Genomic DNA, 18,599 nt, shown 5'->3' with positions numbered 1-18,599 from the left:
TTCTTTTCAAATTTGGTAAAAGTAATAAATTTACAGTAAACATTAAGTGGAATTAATTCAAAAAGAACTATTCCTAGACCCATCATAGTCAAGCTGGTGAAAACCAAAGAGAAAATCTTAACAGTAGACAAAGAATAGTAACACATGGCCCACGAAGGAACAAGAATCACTGACTTCTCATCAGAAACAATGCTCTTTACAGTGCTGAAATATTTTTTTAAATAGTGAATGCAAAATTTTATCTCCAGCAAAATCATTCCTCAAAAATAAAGATCAAAGACATTTTCAGACAGGAAAAAACTAAGATTTCTTGACCTGCCGACATGCACTGCCAAAATGCTAAGGAAAGGTCTTCAGGCTGAACGGAACAAAAACCTAAATCTTCAGGAAGTAATAAAGCGCTTTAAAATTGAGAAATATGTGTAAATATATAAATGATTATTTTTCTCTTAAATTTAAAGATACATGTGGCTTTTTAATGGAGGAGGGCATGGCAACCCACTCTCCAGGTATTCATGCCTGGAGAATTCCCATGGACAGAGGTCACAAAGAGTCAGACACAACTGAAGCAACTTAGCAAGCACACACAGATGGCCTTTAAAGAATCACATTCATCCAAATATTTGAAGACAGACTGCATTTTTCATTCTAAATCTACATGTTATCAAGCTTAGATTTTGAAACATCATCAAATTGTTCCTGGCATGAAACTGACATTTGGATATAACATAGTTATTATTTTCTGAAATTAAATACATGTTTTCTATCAACATTTACTTGTCACATTCATTTTATTTGCATTTTTTTCTCCCCTTTGTAGAGAAATGTATCTAGAGTTAATAAGCTTAGCAAGCTTCTAGCCTAATAGGATTATTCTCAGAGCATCTCTTTTGAAAGGGAGACATTTTCCTAATGGACTATCATTTAGAGAGATTTTTGAGTTGTGAATCAATGAGGCAATAAATAACGAACACACTCCTGTGTAGTTAGAACTCCTAGGTTTCAGGGCATGTTTTTCTTCATTAAGTAAGATCAAAACATGTTCATATATGGATAAAATTCTTAGAGAAAAACAAAGTTTATGTAGTTGTTGTTTAGTCGCTAAGTCCTATCTGACTCTTTTGCGACCCGATGGACTGCAGCCCGCCGGGCTCCTCTGTCCAAGGGATTCCCCAGGCAAGAGTACTGGAATCGGTTGCCCTTTCCTCCTCCAGGGGGTCTTCCCCATCCATAGGCTGAACCCATGTCTCCTCTGTTGGCAGATAGATTCTTTACCAATGAGCCACCTGGGAAACCCCAATAAAGTTTCCTGAAAAAAATTATAATGTTAAACACTTCCAAAAAAAAAGCATAATTTAAAAGCTAAGCTTAAAGTGTGTGTATCACAACAAACTGGAAAATTGTTAAAGAGATGGGAATACCTGTATCCTGAGAAAATATATTCAGGTCAAGAAGCAACAGTTAGAACCAGACATGGAACAATGGACTGGTTCCAAATTGGGAAAGGAGTATATCAAGGCTGTATATTGTCACCTTGCTTATTTATATTATATGCAGAGTACATCATGAGAAACCCTGGGCTGGATGAAGCAAAAGCTGGAATCAAGATTGCAGGGAGAAATATCAGTAATATCAGATATGCCAATGACACCGCCTTTATGGCAGAAAGCAAAGAGGAGCTAAAGAGCCTCTTGATGAAACTGAAAGAGGAGAGTGAAAAAGCTGGCTTGAAACTCAACATTCAAAAAATTAAGCTCATGGCCTCTGATCCCATCACTTCATGGCAAATAGATGGGGAAACAATGGAAACAGTGACAGACTTTATTTTCTTGGGCTCCAAAATCACTGCAGATGGTGACTGCAGCCATGAAATTAAAAGAGGTGTGCTCCTTGGAAAAAAGCTATGACCAACCTAGACAGCTTGTTAAAAAACAGATGTTACTTTACCAACAAAGGTCCATCTAGTCAAAGCTATGGCTTTTCCAGTAGTCATGTATGAAAGGGGAGAATTGAACTATAATGAAAGCTGAGCAATGAAGAACTGATACTTTTAAACTGTGGTTTTGGAGAAGACTCTTGACAGTCCCTTGGACTGCAGTATCAGACCAGTCAATCCTAAAGGAGATCAGTCCTAGGTGTTCATTGGAAGGATTGATGCTGAAGCTGAAACTCCAATACTTTGGCCACCTGATGTGAAAAACTGATTCATTGGAAAAGACCCTGATGCTGGGAAAGATTGAAGGCTGAGGAAAAGGGGATGACAGTGGATGAGATGGTTGGACGGCATCACAGACTCAGTGGACATGAGTTTGAGCAAGCTCCGGGAGTTGGTGATGGACAGGGAAGCCTGAAATTCTGCAGTCCATGGGGTCGCAAAATTTGGACACAACTGTGTGACTGAACTGAAGCTTAAAGTGCATTCAAATACTGTTGGATAAAAGAATGAGATTATATGTCAATGCTATTTAAAATCTTGAGCAAAAATATGTAAAATAGAGTCATCAAAATCATATTCAGAATCTTTTCATAGTTTCTAAAGGCAAGCAAACAACAACAAAAAATATTTTCCATATTTTTTTGCATTTGCCAGCTAGATATTTGTTCTGGATGCTCTACCAACACCTCAGCATCTGTATTTCAGCATTAAAGTTATCTTATGAGGACTTCCCTGATGGTCCAGTAGCTAAGACTCTGTGCTCCCAATACAGGGGGCATGGGTTCCATCCCTGGTTTGGAAACAAGATCCCACATACTACAACTGAGAGTTCACATGCCATGCAAAGATCCCACATGCCTAAGACCTGGTGCAAATAAATAAGACCTGGCTGCTATTGAAAACACCAGTACCACCAGTAGAAACTACTGCTTTTTTTTTTTTGCTGCTCTAGGTCTTCGTTGCTGAGTGCGGGCTTTCTCTAGTTTCGGCTCTCGGGCTCTAGAACATGTGGGCTTCAGCAGTTGTGGCACACAGTCTTAGCTACTCTGCGACCTGTGGGATTTTGCAAGATCAGGGATCAAACCCATGTCCCTTGCATTGGCAGGCAGATTCCTAACTACTGGACTAAGGGGGAAGTCCCAGAAGACTATTCCTGTGTGATCCTGAAGATACAGAAAGGGTTGGAGAGGGAAAGGCATTTATGGGGCTGTCAAGGCTGCCTCCACAATAGAAAACTTTACATTGCATTTTGAGATGAACTTTCTTTTATCTGAAATTCCTTTTCAAGTGTGCATGAGGTCTGTGGTGGAGGAACTCTGTTCCCCTTTAAATCTGATTAATTATCTTATTCACAGATTAGGAAGAGGGGCCCAGAGACTGGGCTGGAATAGCCTGGAGAACAAGGAAGATTGCTCCCTACGAGAGTCCTGGGATAGAACATTTCACCCAGTCTTCTACTCATCATCTCAGCCACCAGCATCAGCAGGCAGCTTTCAGCCAGAGTCACAGCTTAAGGGGCCACACTCCTGAGTGAAGCTGGCAGGATCTGAGCTTTTAGCCTGTCAAGATCCATATTGGCTGGCACAAGAACAGAGATCCCTTGTAAAATTGAACATATCGGCCAATTTAATCCTATTAAACTCTAAATGACCCTCCACTGAGGGATGCGCATTAAGAAGATTGTTGCCATATTACAATCCCTTCTCTATCATAGAAATCTTCTTAGGAAAACAGAATTTTCAAAAATGTCATAGAATGTCAGAGGTAGAGGTCATATTAAAAGACTGTAGACTGTCTTAGTAATTATCCCATCCTACCATTTTATTTCACAAATGCTTGGCACAAGGAGAAAGAAAATTCATCAAAATATGTGAATCACCTTTTTTCCCTTAATTGAAACATAAAATGCATATAATGTATAATATCTATAATTGGGTTTATGAAATAAAATAAATTCTGAGCATTTTTAGTTCCTTAAAACAAATCTCAATATAGTCTAATCTAAAGCCTCTTTAAGGATAAACTCGAAATAGATCTTTAGGCAATGTGCTCATCTATATCATTCTTGCTACTGCTGCTGCTAAGTCGCTTCAGTCGTGTCCAACTCTGTGCGACCCCATAGACGGCAGCCCACTAGTCTCCTCTGTCCCTGGGATTCTCCGGATACCACTCCTATGTTGATGCAAACGTCTTCTCTGACCGGATTGATCTCTTCCCTGCCATTAGAATAAGCCTTATCTCTGTGAGCGCTAACCCATTCTAGGTATTTTTTCTCTGCTTGAGTCTACTGCCTTCTTTTCTATGCCACTATACATATCTTGACTTCTTTCTTCCTGTTGCCTTTATTCTAGGTTGAACTTTTAACATGGTAGAACGTTCTTCTACGGTAGCTTTCAGGCTTCAATCAAACTTTAGGAAAAACAAGCAAAGTCCAGCATGAGATATGTGCGTGAACAGTCATTCAGTCATGTCCAGCTCTTGCAATCCATGGGTTGTAGCCTGCCGGGATCCTCTATCCATGGGATGTTCCAGGCAAGAAGACTAGAGTGAGTTGCCATTTCTTCCTCCAAGGGATCTTCCCGACCCATGATCGAACCAGAGTCTCTTGCCTATCTTGGGTTGGCAGGTAGATTCTTTCCCACTGAGCCACCAGGGAAGCCTCTAGCATGGTAATAACATTACACCTAATACGTACAGCATGCCTAATTGGTGTGGGACAACTTACTAAGCAAATTACTTCATTATCATGATACCTGACTTTATCTAGAGTTGAGTGATATTAAAATCTCCATGTTGCTTACAAAGGAAGAGACTCAGAGTTAGGAAATTGCCCAAGGTTGCATAATTAGAAACAGTAGAACCAGAATTTTAATGCTAACAATTTATATCAGAGCCCTCTCTCTTATTCACTGTGCAAACCTACCTATGAATATATGACGGACCATAGTGAGAGACAAAGCTGGAAAGTAATTTGTGATTTAGATTAATTATGCATGTGCTCTGTTGCTTCAGTCATGTTCGGCTCTTGCGTCCCCATGGACTGTAGCCTGCCAGGCTCCTCTATCCATGGGATTCCCCAGGCAACAATCCTGGGTGGGTTGTCATATCCTCCTCCAGGGGGTCTTCCCAACCCAGGGATTGAACTCGAGTCTCCTGTGTCTCCTGCATTGGCAGGCGTATTCTTTACCCATTGAGCCACCTGGAAGGCTTCAAATGTGCTACAGGACTGAGTATAAGAGGGGCATGCAACCCAGTCTGGGGAGCTCTGGGAAAAATTCATAATGAGTTGCCTTCAGAGCTGAATTTTGAGTTCACGTACTATGGCCAATGTATTCTCCAACCAGTGGGAAGATCATAGAGGGAAGAACAGAGGTATAAAAGGGCGTGGGGCACTTTTCTAATTTAACAATTATGATTTGTAAGTGTCATCTTAAAAAAATCAGTCCACTGAATTACGTAGAAATAAATATGCAACAAGTTGGAAAAACAAAGTATACTTTAAATATGTTTCAGTAGATAGCTGATCCGAAATTCTGAATTTTTCAGTCACTTTATTCTGATGCTATGGCAGCCAACTAATTCTTAACTTTAGGGGGTGTAAGACTCGGAAGCCTGGCTTCACTGCAGATTCCTGCTGCTACATAATCTTCTCTCCTCTGCCCTTCCAAGCTTTCCTTTAGGGTTAATTTGGCTGTATGGGTGGCATCTTCAAGTTCCAGATCCTGGTTACATCTTTTCTTAAGGAGAAGTTTTCCCAGTCACATAGTTCTTTCCCATCGATGTGACTTTCCAGGCAAAGTAAGGCCTAGATGGATGTGACTGAAATAAATATGATTGTCCTTCATCATTCCAACCAAAAAAAAAAGAAAACCCTCCAAGTGAAAGAACGCCACCTGACTAAGTGTATCCTTGAGTCACAGAAGTTATGCTCTGTACCAGCAGATTTGTGACAGTGGGTTCTCGGGAAACAAGATAGTGCTGCTGAGCTGGTTTCCCAGCTCTGCACCAGCACTCTGAAATGTGAGCTCATGCCACCGCACGTCAAACCTCAGTGTTTGGTCATTGTTTCCACACTGTGCTCTCGTCACTCATCCTACAGAATGGATTTCTGTTTCTTCTCAGTTGCTGATACTACACCATTTGCAGCTATAGCTTTCACTGAAGGGATTTCTCCAGCTACAGCAGCCAAAGCATATTCAGTCTGGACAAGTTTAGCAGAAAGGCTGGATGCAGTCAGTGAAAAGTGATAACTGCTCTGCCATCTTTACTTGGACAGCACTTTTTTGTTGTTTATAGTAGCTTTATTCATAACTGCCAAAAAACTGAAATAACTCACATGACCACTAATCGGTAAGGAAGGCAGAGTGAGTTCACTGGTGAAAATGGGCATCAAATCAATGCATGTCAAAGCGAAAACAAAAGTGTTACTCATTCAGTCATGTCCAACTCTTTGCAGCCCATGGACTGTAGCCCGCAAGCCTCCTCCATCCATGGAATTCTCCATGCAAGGATACTGGAGTGGGTTGCCATTCCCTTTTCCAGGGGATCTTCCTGACCCAGGGATCAAACCTGAGTCTCCTGCACTGCAGGCAGATTCTTTATCATCTAAACTACCAGGGAAACTCCTGGATGTCAAAGTGAAAGTCATTCAGTCATGCCCAACTTTTTGGGACCCCGTGAACTAACTATACAGTACAGGGAATTCTCCACGCTAGAATACTGGAGTGGGTAGCCTTTCCCTTCTCCAGGGGATCTTGTCAACCCAGAGGTCAAACCCAGGTCTCCAGCATTGCAGGGAGATTCTTTACCAGCTGAGCCACAAGGGAAGCCGGATGTCAAAGGGTACCATTAAAAACTTCCAAACCAGGGGACTTCCATAGTGGTTGAGTAGTTAAGACCTCTCTTTCCAATGCAGGGGTTGTGGGTTCAATCCCTGGTTGGAGAACTAAGATCCTCCAGGCCTCAAATGCCCCTCCCCAGAGAATAACATAAAACGGAAATAATTTTGTAACAAATTCAATAAAGGCTTTTTTAAAAATGGTACATATCAAAATAAAATCTTAAAAAAATAAAACCTCCCAAACCAGAGAGTGAAGATTAAATAATAAAACATAGAAATCTAGGTCTTTCCAAAAGATAACTACAAAAGTATTAGAAATATCAAATGATAAATTTTAAAAAACACATCACATAAATAAACACAGAAAACAATATAAAATAATTGGAAAAGTTAAAACAAAACACAAAAACTCTATCAATAAATGTGAATGATCTTAACACCTATTAAAAGAAATAAATCTCTATTATACTCACAGAGCAAGACCTAACTTCATGATGCATTCAAGAGACACACCTAAAATAAAGTAACTCAGAGGTTTAAAATGAAATGGGCAAAAACATCCTAGGAATATGGAAATAGTAAGAAAGCAAGTCTTCAGATTTTGATGTCTCAAACAGAATTCAAGCCAAAATTCATTAAAGACAAAAGGTCCGTATGAATACCAAGTTTTAAAATCCACAAAAAAATATTAGACTGCTGAGTATCAATACGTTAAGGTACGAACTACATTTATTAATCTTTATTAAGCAGAACCATAGGGAATGCAAAGAGAAATAGAAACATACTAATAATAGGAGACTTCCACTCTCAGTAGAAGATGAATCATGATGACAATAAATATATAGAAGACCTAAATAACATATTTAATAAGATAGCTTTTATGGACCCATACTGAACATTAACCCTGACAATAGAAAACATGTTTTCTTCCCAGGGACACATAGTGTATTTACAAAAGTGATCAAGTATTAGGTCACAAGGAAAATAGTAATAAATTGCTTAAGACAAAAAAATAACTCAGATGACAATGCAATGAAACAAAAAATATTAATAATGTATTTCTTAAAAAGCTAACAGGCCCTTCCTCCTGGAAACTTGAAAGCTACAATTTAACTGTTGCAGATCTGAGGAGACTAAGCAGATATGACCTCTAAATGCTGTGTGATACCCTGGATTGGATCTTGGAACAGAAAGAGAACATTAATGGGAAAACTGAAAAATCCAGATAAAGTCTGGAGTATAGTTCACAGCATGATATACCAATATTGTTTCTCAGTTTTCAATCAAGTCCAAATTTTCGTGATGCCAAAGACTGTAGCCCAACAGGTTCCTCTCTCCATGGAATTCTGTAGGCAAGAATACTAGAGTGGGTAGCCATTCACTTCTCCAAGGATCTTCCCAACCCAGGGATTAAACCCAGGTCTCCTGAATTGCAGGCAGATTCTCTACTGTCTGAGTCATAAGGAAGCCCCTCAGAGTTCACAGCATAGTGTACCAATGTTGGTTCTTAGTTTTGACAGATGTACCACAATAATATAAGATATTAACCACAGGCAAACTGGTAGAAGACTATATGGGAACTCTGTATTATATTTGCAATGGTTCTATAAATGTAAAATCATTTCAAAATAAAAATGTAGTTTTAAAAGCTTTCAACTGAAAAATACTCTTCTATCAAATAGCTATTAAATACAAGGAGCCACACAATCAAAATAACAGAACTTCTAAAAGTTATTGCATTATTTTTGACTCAGGTATTTATTACTCTCTAAGAGATAATCAAATAGGCCTACTTATCATTCATAAAATCTCTAAGAATCTATTAAGCTCTTTATATCTGTATAATGAAATCAATACTATAACCCATATAATTAAAGAATTACAATAGTAAAATTGAGTGCTTAAGAGATTTTGATATAGAGCCAAAAATATAGGCAAGCAAAGCCAAAAGAAGACTCATTGTCTAAATCAATCTTTATAATTGGTTGAAACAATACAATTCAGAATCTCTGGTATATATTTAAAGCTGTTAATTGAAGAAAATTTGAAACCTTAAATATTTTATCAATACAAAAAAAAATTTAAGCTAAATTCCCAACTCATAAAAGTAAAAAAAAAAAATCAACCACCTTCACAGCAACAAATAAACCAAAATATAACACAAAGAAAGAAATAATAAATATAAAAACAGAAATTAATGAAGGAGGTAACAGGAAAACAGCATATGTAATTAGTAAAACAAGAAATCAGTTTCTTTAAACATTAACAAATTAAGTAAAGCACTAACTAACTTAATTGGGAGGAAAATACAAATATACAAAATTAATGCATTGGGGGAAATAATCATTGAAATATAAGAACTTTTAAAATAAGATTAATTTGCAGACCTCTATACAAATACATTTGGAAAACTAGGTGAAATGGATAATTATGCAGGAAAATAGCTTTCCAAAGCTGACTCATTAATATAGAGTTCAGAAGGATACATTTCTAAATTGCTTGCATAAATTAAAATAAATAAAAAGAACAAAAAAACTTTTGAATAACTAAAGGGTGAATTCTAATTGTTATTGCTGTTCAGTCGCTAAGTTGTGTCTGACTGTGGGCAACCCCATAGACTGCAGCACTCCAGGCTCCTCTGTCCTCCACTAGCTCCTGGAGTTTGCTCAAATTCATGATGTTCATTGAGTTGGTGATGCTATCTAACCATCTCATCCTCTGCCACCCTCTTTTCCTTTTGCCTTCAATCTTTCCCAGCATTGGGGTCTTTTCCAATGACTTAGCTCTTTGTATCAGGTAGCCAAAGTATTGGAGCTTCAGCTTCATTATCAGTCCTTCCAATGAATATTCAGGGTTGATTTCCTTTAGTTTGATCTCCTTGCAGTACAAGGGGTTTGCAAGATTCTTCTCCAGCAGCATAATTTAAAAACATCAATTTTTTGGAACTCAACCTTTTTCATGGCCCAACCCTCACATCAATAATGTAATTTCAGTTTATTGTTCTTACATATAATCCCAATGACAAATATAATTTTCATATGCCCTTCTGAAAATCTTACTGCCACTCAAAATATTAATTTGTTAAAGGTTAGTAAAAATTCAAATTCCAAACAGGAGATTTGGCTTTATATTTGAAATATATCTGTTCATGATCAGACTTGATCCATGTCTTACTACGAACTGTATTTGAATCCAAACATGTCATGTTTTCTTTTGAACTTCTGCTAGAGGTACCACCTGATCTCTTCAATCAGAAGCATTTCTCCTTATAAACCATCACTTACTTAGGTGAGTAAACAAGCTTCTTTTGCTCATTTCCCTATTTTTGCCATATTTGACAATACTATCATCCAGTGATACTGGGTTTTTTCTCTGAATTTCATCAGCGCTAGTGAAAATCACTGGCATGAATGATCAAAATCATTTTTATGATTCTTAATGAATTAGAGTTATCCTTATTTTAATGGAAATAAGAGAATACTAAGTGACTTTTGTCATCAAGTGATAATAAAAAAACATTGCTATGATGATTCTTTTCTTTTGAATTTCCTTTTGTTGTGGTTGTTGCTGTTGAGCCAAACTCTTCAGAAATACTGTTAATGGGACTGGTGATCTTTTTTTCATTCATACATGTCATGCTGTCCCCACAACCTCTCATTGTATGTGTGTGCTCTGTCACTCAGCCATGTCTGACTCTTTGACCTCTCTTACTGCCATTTAAAATTTTAAAGAAAATCAAGTATTTCTTCTAGAGAAGATATAATGAATGTACAGATAACTGTATGAGTCAGATTGTGACTTTTTAGTTGCAAAGAGGAAGATACAATTATTTCTCTTTTTTTTTTCTTAAATATTCTCAATAGAATAAAAGCTTAAAGATGCTACAAAGTGCCCTGGTTTGATCTTTCACTTCCCACTGCTAACTCTCTTAAATTTCTTTCTTTCTGTGACTTCTCTTTTCCCTTAGAGCTGAAGACAAATTTTGTTTTTCATCATTATCTCAGCTTAAATTCAGTTGGGAAGGAAATGAGAAGTGTGGGAGCTGATAAGCACAAAAATGCAATTTAAATAAAACTGGCTTTTGCATTTTTCAGTCTTCAAAGAAGAATCACAGTCAGTTTTAAGGATGAGGTTCATTCTGCTGTGGTATGGATACCCTCTTACTTATTCAGTATTTCCTGCACACCAAGCATGGGGAGGAGGTGAGGATACACCTCTGGGTATCGGGCTCTGGAGATAAAGTGGTGAGAAAAACAAGACAGAGACCTCACCCCACAAAGTAGAGAATAGAGTCAGGAAGATTAATTAAACAATCATGTAAATTAACGTGAGCTATACAAGATGGTTGGATGGCATCATTCAATGGACATGAGTTTGAGCAAGCTCTGGGAGACAGTGAAGGACAGGGAAGCCTGGCGTGCTGCAGTCCGTGGGGTCACAAACAGTAGGATACAAATGAATGACTGAACAACAGCAAGGAAGAATATAAGAAAGGAAAGGTAGGTGGCATGATGGGTACATATTACAGGGAGATCTGGGGCATTCCATCTGGGTCCGATGAGGCCCTGGGGTTGAGAGTTCAAGACGGATAAAACCAAGGCATGGGGTAGAGGATAAGAGGAGTATTCAGGCAGAAAAATGGACGGTCCACAGCTTCTGTCATCTGAGGAAGTTTGGTTTGAGCCACAAAAAGTGCCTCACATGACTTCCCTGGTGGTCCAATGATTAAGAATCCATGCTTCCAATGCAGGGCATGTGGGTTCAATTCCTGATTGGGTAACTAAGGTCTCACATTATCTGTGGCATAGCCAAAAAATAGCAATTAAAAAGAAGTGCTTCATAATGTAACTTTACAGTAATTCATCGGTCATTTTTAGGAAAAAAAAATAGAAATATGAGTGACAGTACTTAGCACAGAGTAAGTGCTAAATAAACTTGAGCTTCTATTATTATCCTATTCCATTTCCACACACCACCTCCTACCTCTCTCCACAGTTCTCCCAGCCAGCTTCTCAACACCTTCTGAGGATGACATACTGTACTCTCAGTCCCCAGACAGGAACCCCTTTTGATATGTATTCTAAATTCTGTTCTAGGAACTTCCCTGGTGGTCCAGTGGCTAAGACTCCACACTCCCAATGCAAGGGGCCTGGGTTCTATCCCTGGTTAAGCAGCTAGATTCCACATGCTGCAACTAAGACATGGCACAGCCAAATAAATAAGTAAATATTTTTTAAAATAAATTATGTTCTGTAACATAGCAGAAGTCTTCCCTGAATGCATAAAATTAATGTATTGGTCATTTAGCAAATACATGTTAAGTAAGTATGCGATTGATAATAATGACAGCTAAAACTTGCTGAGGAAATACCCTTGGGAAAGGGTGTCTTAAGAACAGTGAGCTCTTCAGAAAAAATTCTGAGGCAAGTATTAGTACTTTTGCAGCCATAATTTTAGTAACAGAGGACAAAGAGTTTAAACATTTTCTCCTAGCAAGTGGCAAAGCTAGACTTAGGAATGCAAGAAATCTATCTCTAAGATGTGAGAGCTCCATTTGTCTCCTTGAAGACAGACAAGACACTTGCTTACCTAGAGTTTACAAGTTACTTAGAAAGAGGCAGGGAGACCATGGAAATTCAATAAACAAGTAAATAAATAAGCTTGATAATTGCCATTTGTGGTTAGTCTTGCAAAGGGATTAAACCAAATAATGTGGTGAATAAGGATTAAGGGTGGACAGGGGACCCTGCTTTAGAAAGAGTATTCAGAGATAACTTCCCCAGGGAGGGGCCTTAGAACTGATATTTAAAAGATGGAAAAGAGATAGCTCTGTGAAAAAGTAGAGAAAAGAATTCCAGTGGAGAAAATAGCAAACACAACTGTCTTGAGGTAGGGCAAGACTGGTATATGGGAAGAGCTAAAGGAGGCCAGAATCTTCTTCTGCTTCACTGACAATGCTAAATAAACCCTTTAACTGTGCAGTCCACAGCAAACTGTGGAAAATTCTTAAAGAGATGGGAATACCAGACCACCCTATCTGCCTCCTGAGTAATCTATAGGCAGGTCAAGAAGCAACAGTTAGAACTAGACATGAAAAAAAAAAAAAAAAAAGAACTAGACATGGAACAGTGGACTGATTCCAAATTGGGAAAGGAGTATGCCAAGGCTGTATATTGTCACCCTGCTTATTTAACTTACATGCAGAGAACCTCATATGAAATGCCAGCCTTGATGACTCACAAGGTGGAATCAAGATTGCCAGGAGAATTACCAACAACCTCACATATGCAGATGACATCACTCTAATGGCAGAAAGTGAAGAGGAACTAAAGAGACTCTTAATGAAGGTGAAAGAGGAGAGCGAAAAAGCTGGTTTAAAGCTCAACATTCAAAAAACTCAGATTATGCATCTGATCCCATCACTTCATAGCAAACATGGGGGAAAAGTGGAAACAGTGACAGATTTTATTTTCTTGGGCTCCCAAATCACTGCAGATGGTGACTGCAGCCATGAAATTAAAAGTCACTGCTCCTTGGAAGAAAAGATATGACAATCCTAGACAGCATATTGAAAAGGAGAGACATTACTTCGCTGAGAAAGGTCTGTCTAGTCAAAGCTATGATTTTTCCAGTAGTCATATACATATGTGAGAGTTGGACAATAAAGAAGGCTGAACACCTAAGAATTGATGCTTTCAAACTGTGGTGCTAGAGAATCCCCTGGACAGCAAGGAGATCGAGCCAATCAATCCTAAAGGAAATCCACCCTAAATATTCTTTGAAAGGACTGATACTGAAGCCAAAGCTCCAGTTCTTGGCCACCTGATGTAAAGAAGTGACTCACTGGAAAAAACCCTGACACTAGGAAAGATTGGAAGCAGGAGAAGAAAGGGGAGATAGAGGATGAGATGCTTGGATGGTATCAGGTATCATGGACTCAAACGACATGAATTTGAGCAAACTCCAGGAGAAAGTCTGACACTGTAGAAACAGTGTCAGACTTTATTTTGGGGGGGCTCCAAAATCACTGTAGATGGTGACTGCAGCCATGAAATTAAAAGACACTTACTCCTTGGAAGAAGTTATGACCAACCTAGATAGCATATTCAAAAGCAGAGACATTACTTTGCCAACAAAGGTCCGTCTAGTCAAGGCTATGGTTTTTCCAGTGGTCGTGGATGGATGTGAGAGTTGGGCTGTGAAGAAGGCTGAGCGCCGAAGAATTGATGCTTTTGAACTGTGGTGTTGGAGAAGACTCTTGAGAGTCCCTTGGACTGCAAGGAGGTCCAACCAGTCCATCCTAAAGGAGATCAGTCCTGGGTGTTCATTGAATGGACTGATGCTGAAACTCCAATACTTTGGCCACCTCATGCAAAGAGTTGATTCATTGGAAAATACTGATGCTGGGAGGGATTGGGGGCAGGAGGAGAAGGGACGACAGAGGATGAGATGGCTGGATGGCATCACTGACTCGATGGACGTGAGTCTGAGTGAACTCCGGGAGTTGGTGATGGACAGGGAGGTCTGGCGTGCTGCAATTCATGGGGTAAAGAGTCGGACACGACTGAGCGACTGAACTAACTAACTGAACTAACCAGGAGATAGTGAAGGACAAGGAAGTCTGGCATGCTGCAGTCTATGGGGTTGAAAAGAGTAGGACACAACTGAGTGACTGAACAACAAATGGTTTTTCCAGTAGTCATGTACAGATGTGAGAGTCGGATCATAAAGAAGTCTTAGTGATTTCAATGCTTTTGATGCTTTCAAATTGTGGTTCTGGATAAGACTCTTGAGAATCCCATGGACAGCAAGAAGATTAAACCAGTCAGCCCTGAAGGAAATCAACCCTAAATATTCATTGGAAGGACTGATGCTAAAGCTGAAACTCCAATACTTTGGCCACCTGATGCAGAGAACTGACTCATTGGAAAAGACCCTGATGCTAGGAAAGATTGAAAGCAAAAGGAAAAAGGCAGAGGATGTGATGGTTAGATTGCATCACTGACTTAATGGACATAAATTTGAGCAAACTTCAGAAGATAGTGGGGGACAAAGAAGCCTGACATGCTGTAGTCCATTAATTCACAGAGTTGGACATGACTTAGCGACTCAATGTCACAACAAAGGAGGCCAGAGCAAGAGGAGAAAGAGAAGTGAGATAAACCAGATTATGCAAGACCCTCCTGCCACGATAAGAGGGTGTCACCTGAAATACGTCACCTGAAAATTAATGCAGAACCAGTAGACATTTTAAAATGAGAATCAGAACGAGATCTCATTAGTACTTGCAGAGTTTCACAATAGCTTTCATATTGGATAATAGATTATAGAAGTCAAGAGACAAAGAAGAGAAACCAGTTCAGAGCTAATGCTGTCAACCCAGTAAGGAGAGATCAGAGTTTAAACTAGAATGCTGACACGACATGGAGGGATAGGGACAGGGGTAGAAATTTAAAGTCTTACTTATGATGAGGTGGTTGGATGGCATCACCAACTCGATGGACGTGAGTTTGAGTAAACTCCTGGAGTTGGTGATAGACAGGGAGGCCTGGCATGCTGCAGTCCATGGAGTCGCAAAGAGTCAGACACGACTGAGAAACTGAACCGAACTGAACCTATAAATTGGATGTAGAAAATGAGGACCGGGGAATCAAAGGTGATTCCTAGACTTTTTGGCTTAAATAACTACAAATGGTGGTTCCTCAAAGGGAGACAAGAAAAGATCGAGTCTCAGGGGAAAGCCATGAGTTTAATTTTGAATATGAAGTCTGAAATACCTATGAGGTCTTTGTGGAAAGATGTAAAGCACAAAGTTGTATATGCAGTTTGACCCTAGGGCTAGAGAAAGAAATGTAATCATCATTGATATGTAAGGTATTTAAAGCCATGGAGGGACTTCCCTCGTGGTTCGGTGATTAAGAATTCACCTTGCAATGCAGAGAATGTTTGCTCAATCCCTGGTCAGGGTTCTAAGATCCCCTTGTGCCACAACTACTGAGCCCAAGCCACAACCAAAGATCCCCCATCCTGTGACTAAGACCCATGCATCCAAATAAATAAATCCATATTTTTTAAAAAAAAGTAAAAGCATGGAGATCTCCCAAGAGAGTAAAGAAGAGAAGAAGTCTTAGACCACAGTTCCTAGGCATCATTGGCTAATTCATCATCCCTTTCTGGGTCTCAGATTACCTACCAGTTAAATGGGAGCAAAGTAATAATGATACATCCTATCTCAGGCTGGAGGAATCTAGGAATAACACTCTTTCCTTTTGTTCATTCTTTTTTTTAATTTTTATTTTTACTTTATTTTGCTTTAGAATACTGTATTGGTTTTTCTATACATTGACATGAATCAGCCATGGGTGTACATGAGTTCCCAATCCTGAGCACTCTCTGGATCATCCCCGTGTACCAGCCCCAAGCCTCCTGTATCCTGTATCGAACATCGCCCTCTACAGTGCTGGCAAGTAAGAAGATATTTTTATTCTATGCCCTAACATGTTCTCAAATAGGTTGAAAGACTGATGAGGGCTTTGGAGCAAAACAAAGAATAATTCTTAGAACACAGTTCATTTTTCCTCTCATTGAATGTGGCCTGAAGATAAAGCTCCTGAAAAGTCCTTATTCCTTTTCCTTTCAGAATGCTCACGATAGAAGAGCCAAGGATGTTACTAACTTCTTGATGTAAACCCTCTGAATCTGAGTGACATTCCATGGCTCTAAGGAGTAAATAAGCACAAACCTCTGTATTCCAACCACATAATCATATCTGAAAATTCAGTTTCAACACCAGGATTTACAAGAACCCAGCAGATGCTTTTGTCAGTCAATCGACAAGTATTTACTGTGCCCTTAGGGCACGTGGTAGTGGATGAGGCTGCTTTTGTGAGCAAGCAAGTGTGCTCTTTGCTTTGAAAATAGAAATTTAATCACTTGTTCGTCCAAGCATTTCCCTTCAGCTTTTCCAGCATGCTTTTTTGTGAATGACTAAGAGAACAGCTCCTGCAAAGGCGGCCTGTGAATCTCAGCCAGAGTCCCTAAGAGGAAGGATGACTCATGCGCCCCTGACGTCAAAGCCTCTGTTCCTTTCAGAGGAGTCGGAAGAAAGTGGTAATGGCCTGAGCTGAATGACCCAGATGCCCCCCTGAGCCTGTGCGGGTCATGACGGCTTCCTCCTTCCCTGCCTGACGGTGATAATTTCAACCCAAAGTGGAAGCTGTGAAAACTCCAATTGCATTGTCAAGGTGACTGGAAAACCAAAAGCAGGAGTTTTTCCTCCTGTCAAGTGATAGCCAAGCTTTGTTGTGAGTTTTCTTTTGTTTTGTTTTCCTCTTTGGGAAATGCTAAAAGAATGCAATCCCTTTTGTACCATGTTTTGTATTGATTTGAGTCTTAGCTCAGGCTGCTATATCAAATACTACCAACCTGGTGGCTTAAACAACAGGCATTTATTTCTCACAGTTCTGGAAGCTGGAAAATCCAAGATCAAAGTGCTGGCAGATTTGGGATCTGACCATGACCCTCTTCCTGGTTTGCAGATGGCTGCCTCTTGCTATACCCTCCCATGATAGAAAGAGAGAGAGAAAGAGGGAGCTCTGGTCTCTTCCTCTTTTTATAAGGACACCAATCCCATCACAGGGGGTTCACCATCATGACCTCATCTAAGCCTAATGGACCTTTTAAAGGCCCCTCTCCAAACACCATTACATTAAGGGTTAGGGCATCAAGATATAAATGTGGGAGGGACACACACATGCAGTAAATAATCATTTACTTACATGTTAAAGGGCTTCCCTGATAGCTCAGTTGGTAAAGAATCTGCCTGCAATGCAGGAGACACTGGTTCGATTTCTGCGTCGGGAAGATCCGCTGGAGAAGGGGTAGGCTTCTCACTCCAGTATTCTTGGGCTTCCCTTGTGGCTCAGTTAGTAAAGAATCTGCCTGCAATGTGAGAGACCTGGGTTCATTCCCTGGGTTGGGAAGATCCCCTGAAGAAGGGAAAGGCTACTCACTCCAGTATTCTGGCCTGGAGGTTAGCAAAAGAGTCGGACACAACTGAGCAACTTTCTCTTACATGTTAAAAGTGATCAGTTCCAGGGTACCTTTTTCTTTATGATTGCCAAGGACTTTACCAGGTTATGCATAGGGCCATTCCACTACTTACTCATTCAGAGGTTCGAGTGCACTGAGTAACCCCTGGGTCACAGTTCAGCAAAGCTCTGACAAGAGTCAGAAAAGTTAAACAAATGTGACCTTGGAAACTTTGGGCCATGTCACAGTTCAGCCCCCTTTGGCATCAGTCCTGGGGCCTTCCACCCAGGCTTGCTTTACTGTTTAATCTCCTGGGTCATCTGATCTATTTCATCTAATCTATTCTAAATCTTTTTCTTCTTTCCAGGGAAACTGGATGTCTAATTAAACTGGGTATCAGTTAAACCTAAATTGTTGATGAATCTAGTGGGTTACTTGGCCTTCCTCTGAAGTCTCAATTCAAGTCATATGTCTGTTTGTTCCAGCACCCCCTGATCACTTAATTCTCTGAATTTTTATTTCATAAAGGTCCTTATCACACCTTTAAGCATTTTTTATATAATATTAACTTTTCATTGTATCTTATAGTTTTCTTTGTGGATCTTGAGAGAGATAAGTTTACTTTATCATCATCTTAGTTTTTCTTTTGTTCTTTTACTCAGAGCATCCATCACCACAATGCTTTGCACTAAAGATTCACCCAATAAGAACTTCTGAGATTGTGTCATATTTACATGATGGTAACCTCTGAAACTAAAGTGAAATGGCACAAACCTAATAGAATTTCAGGTA

The 18,599-nt window shown here is 39.5% G+C and overlaps 1 pseudogene; it reads right to left on the bottom strand.

The window, feature by feature from the left end:
• Positions 5,488–18,599, bottom strand: part of LOC102184014 — a 28,203-nt pseudogene continuing 15,091 nt past the window's right edge.

Source organism: Capra hircus, chromosome 2, assembly GCF_001704415.2.
Source record: "Capra hircus breed San Clemente chromosome 2, ASM170441v1, whole genome shotgun sequence".
In the NCBI taxonomy this organism is placed as follows: Eukaryota; Metazoa; Chordata; class Mammalia; order Artiodactyla; family Bovidae; genus Capra; species Capra hircus.
This window is presented reverse-complemented; position numbering and strand designations above follow the sequence as displayed.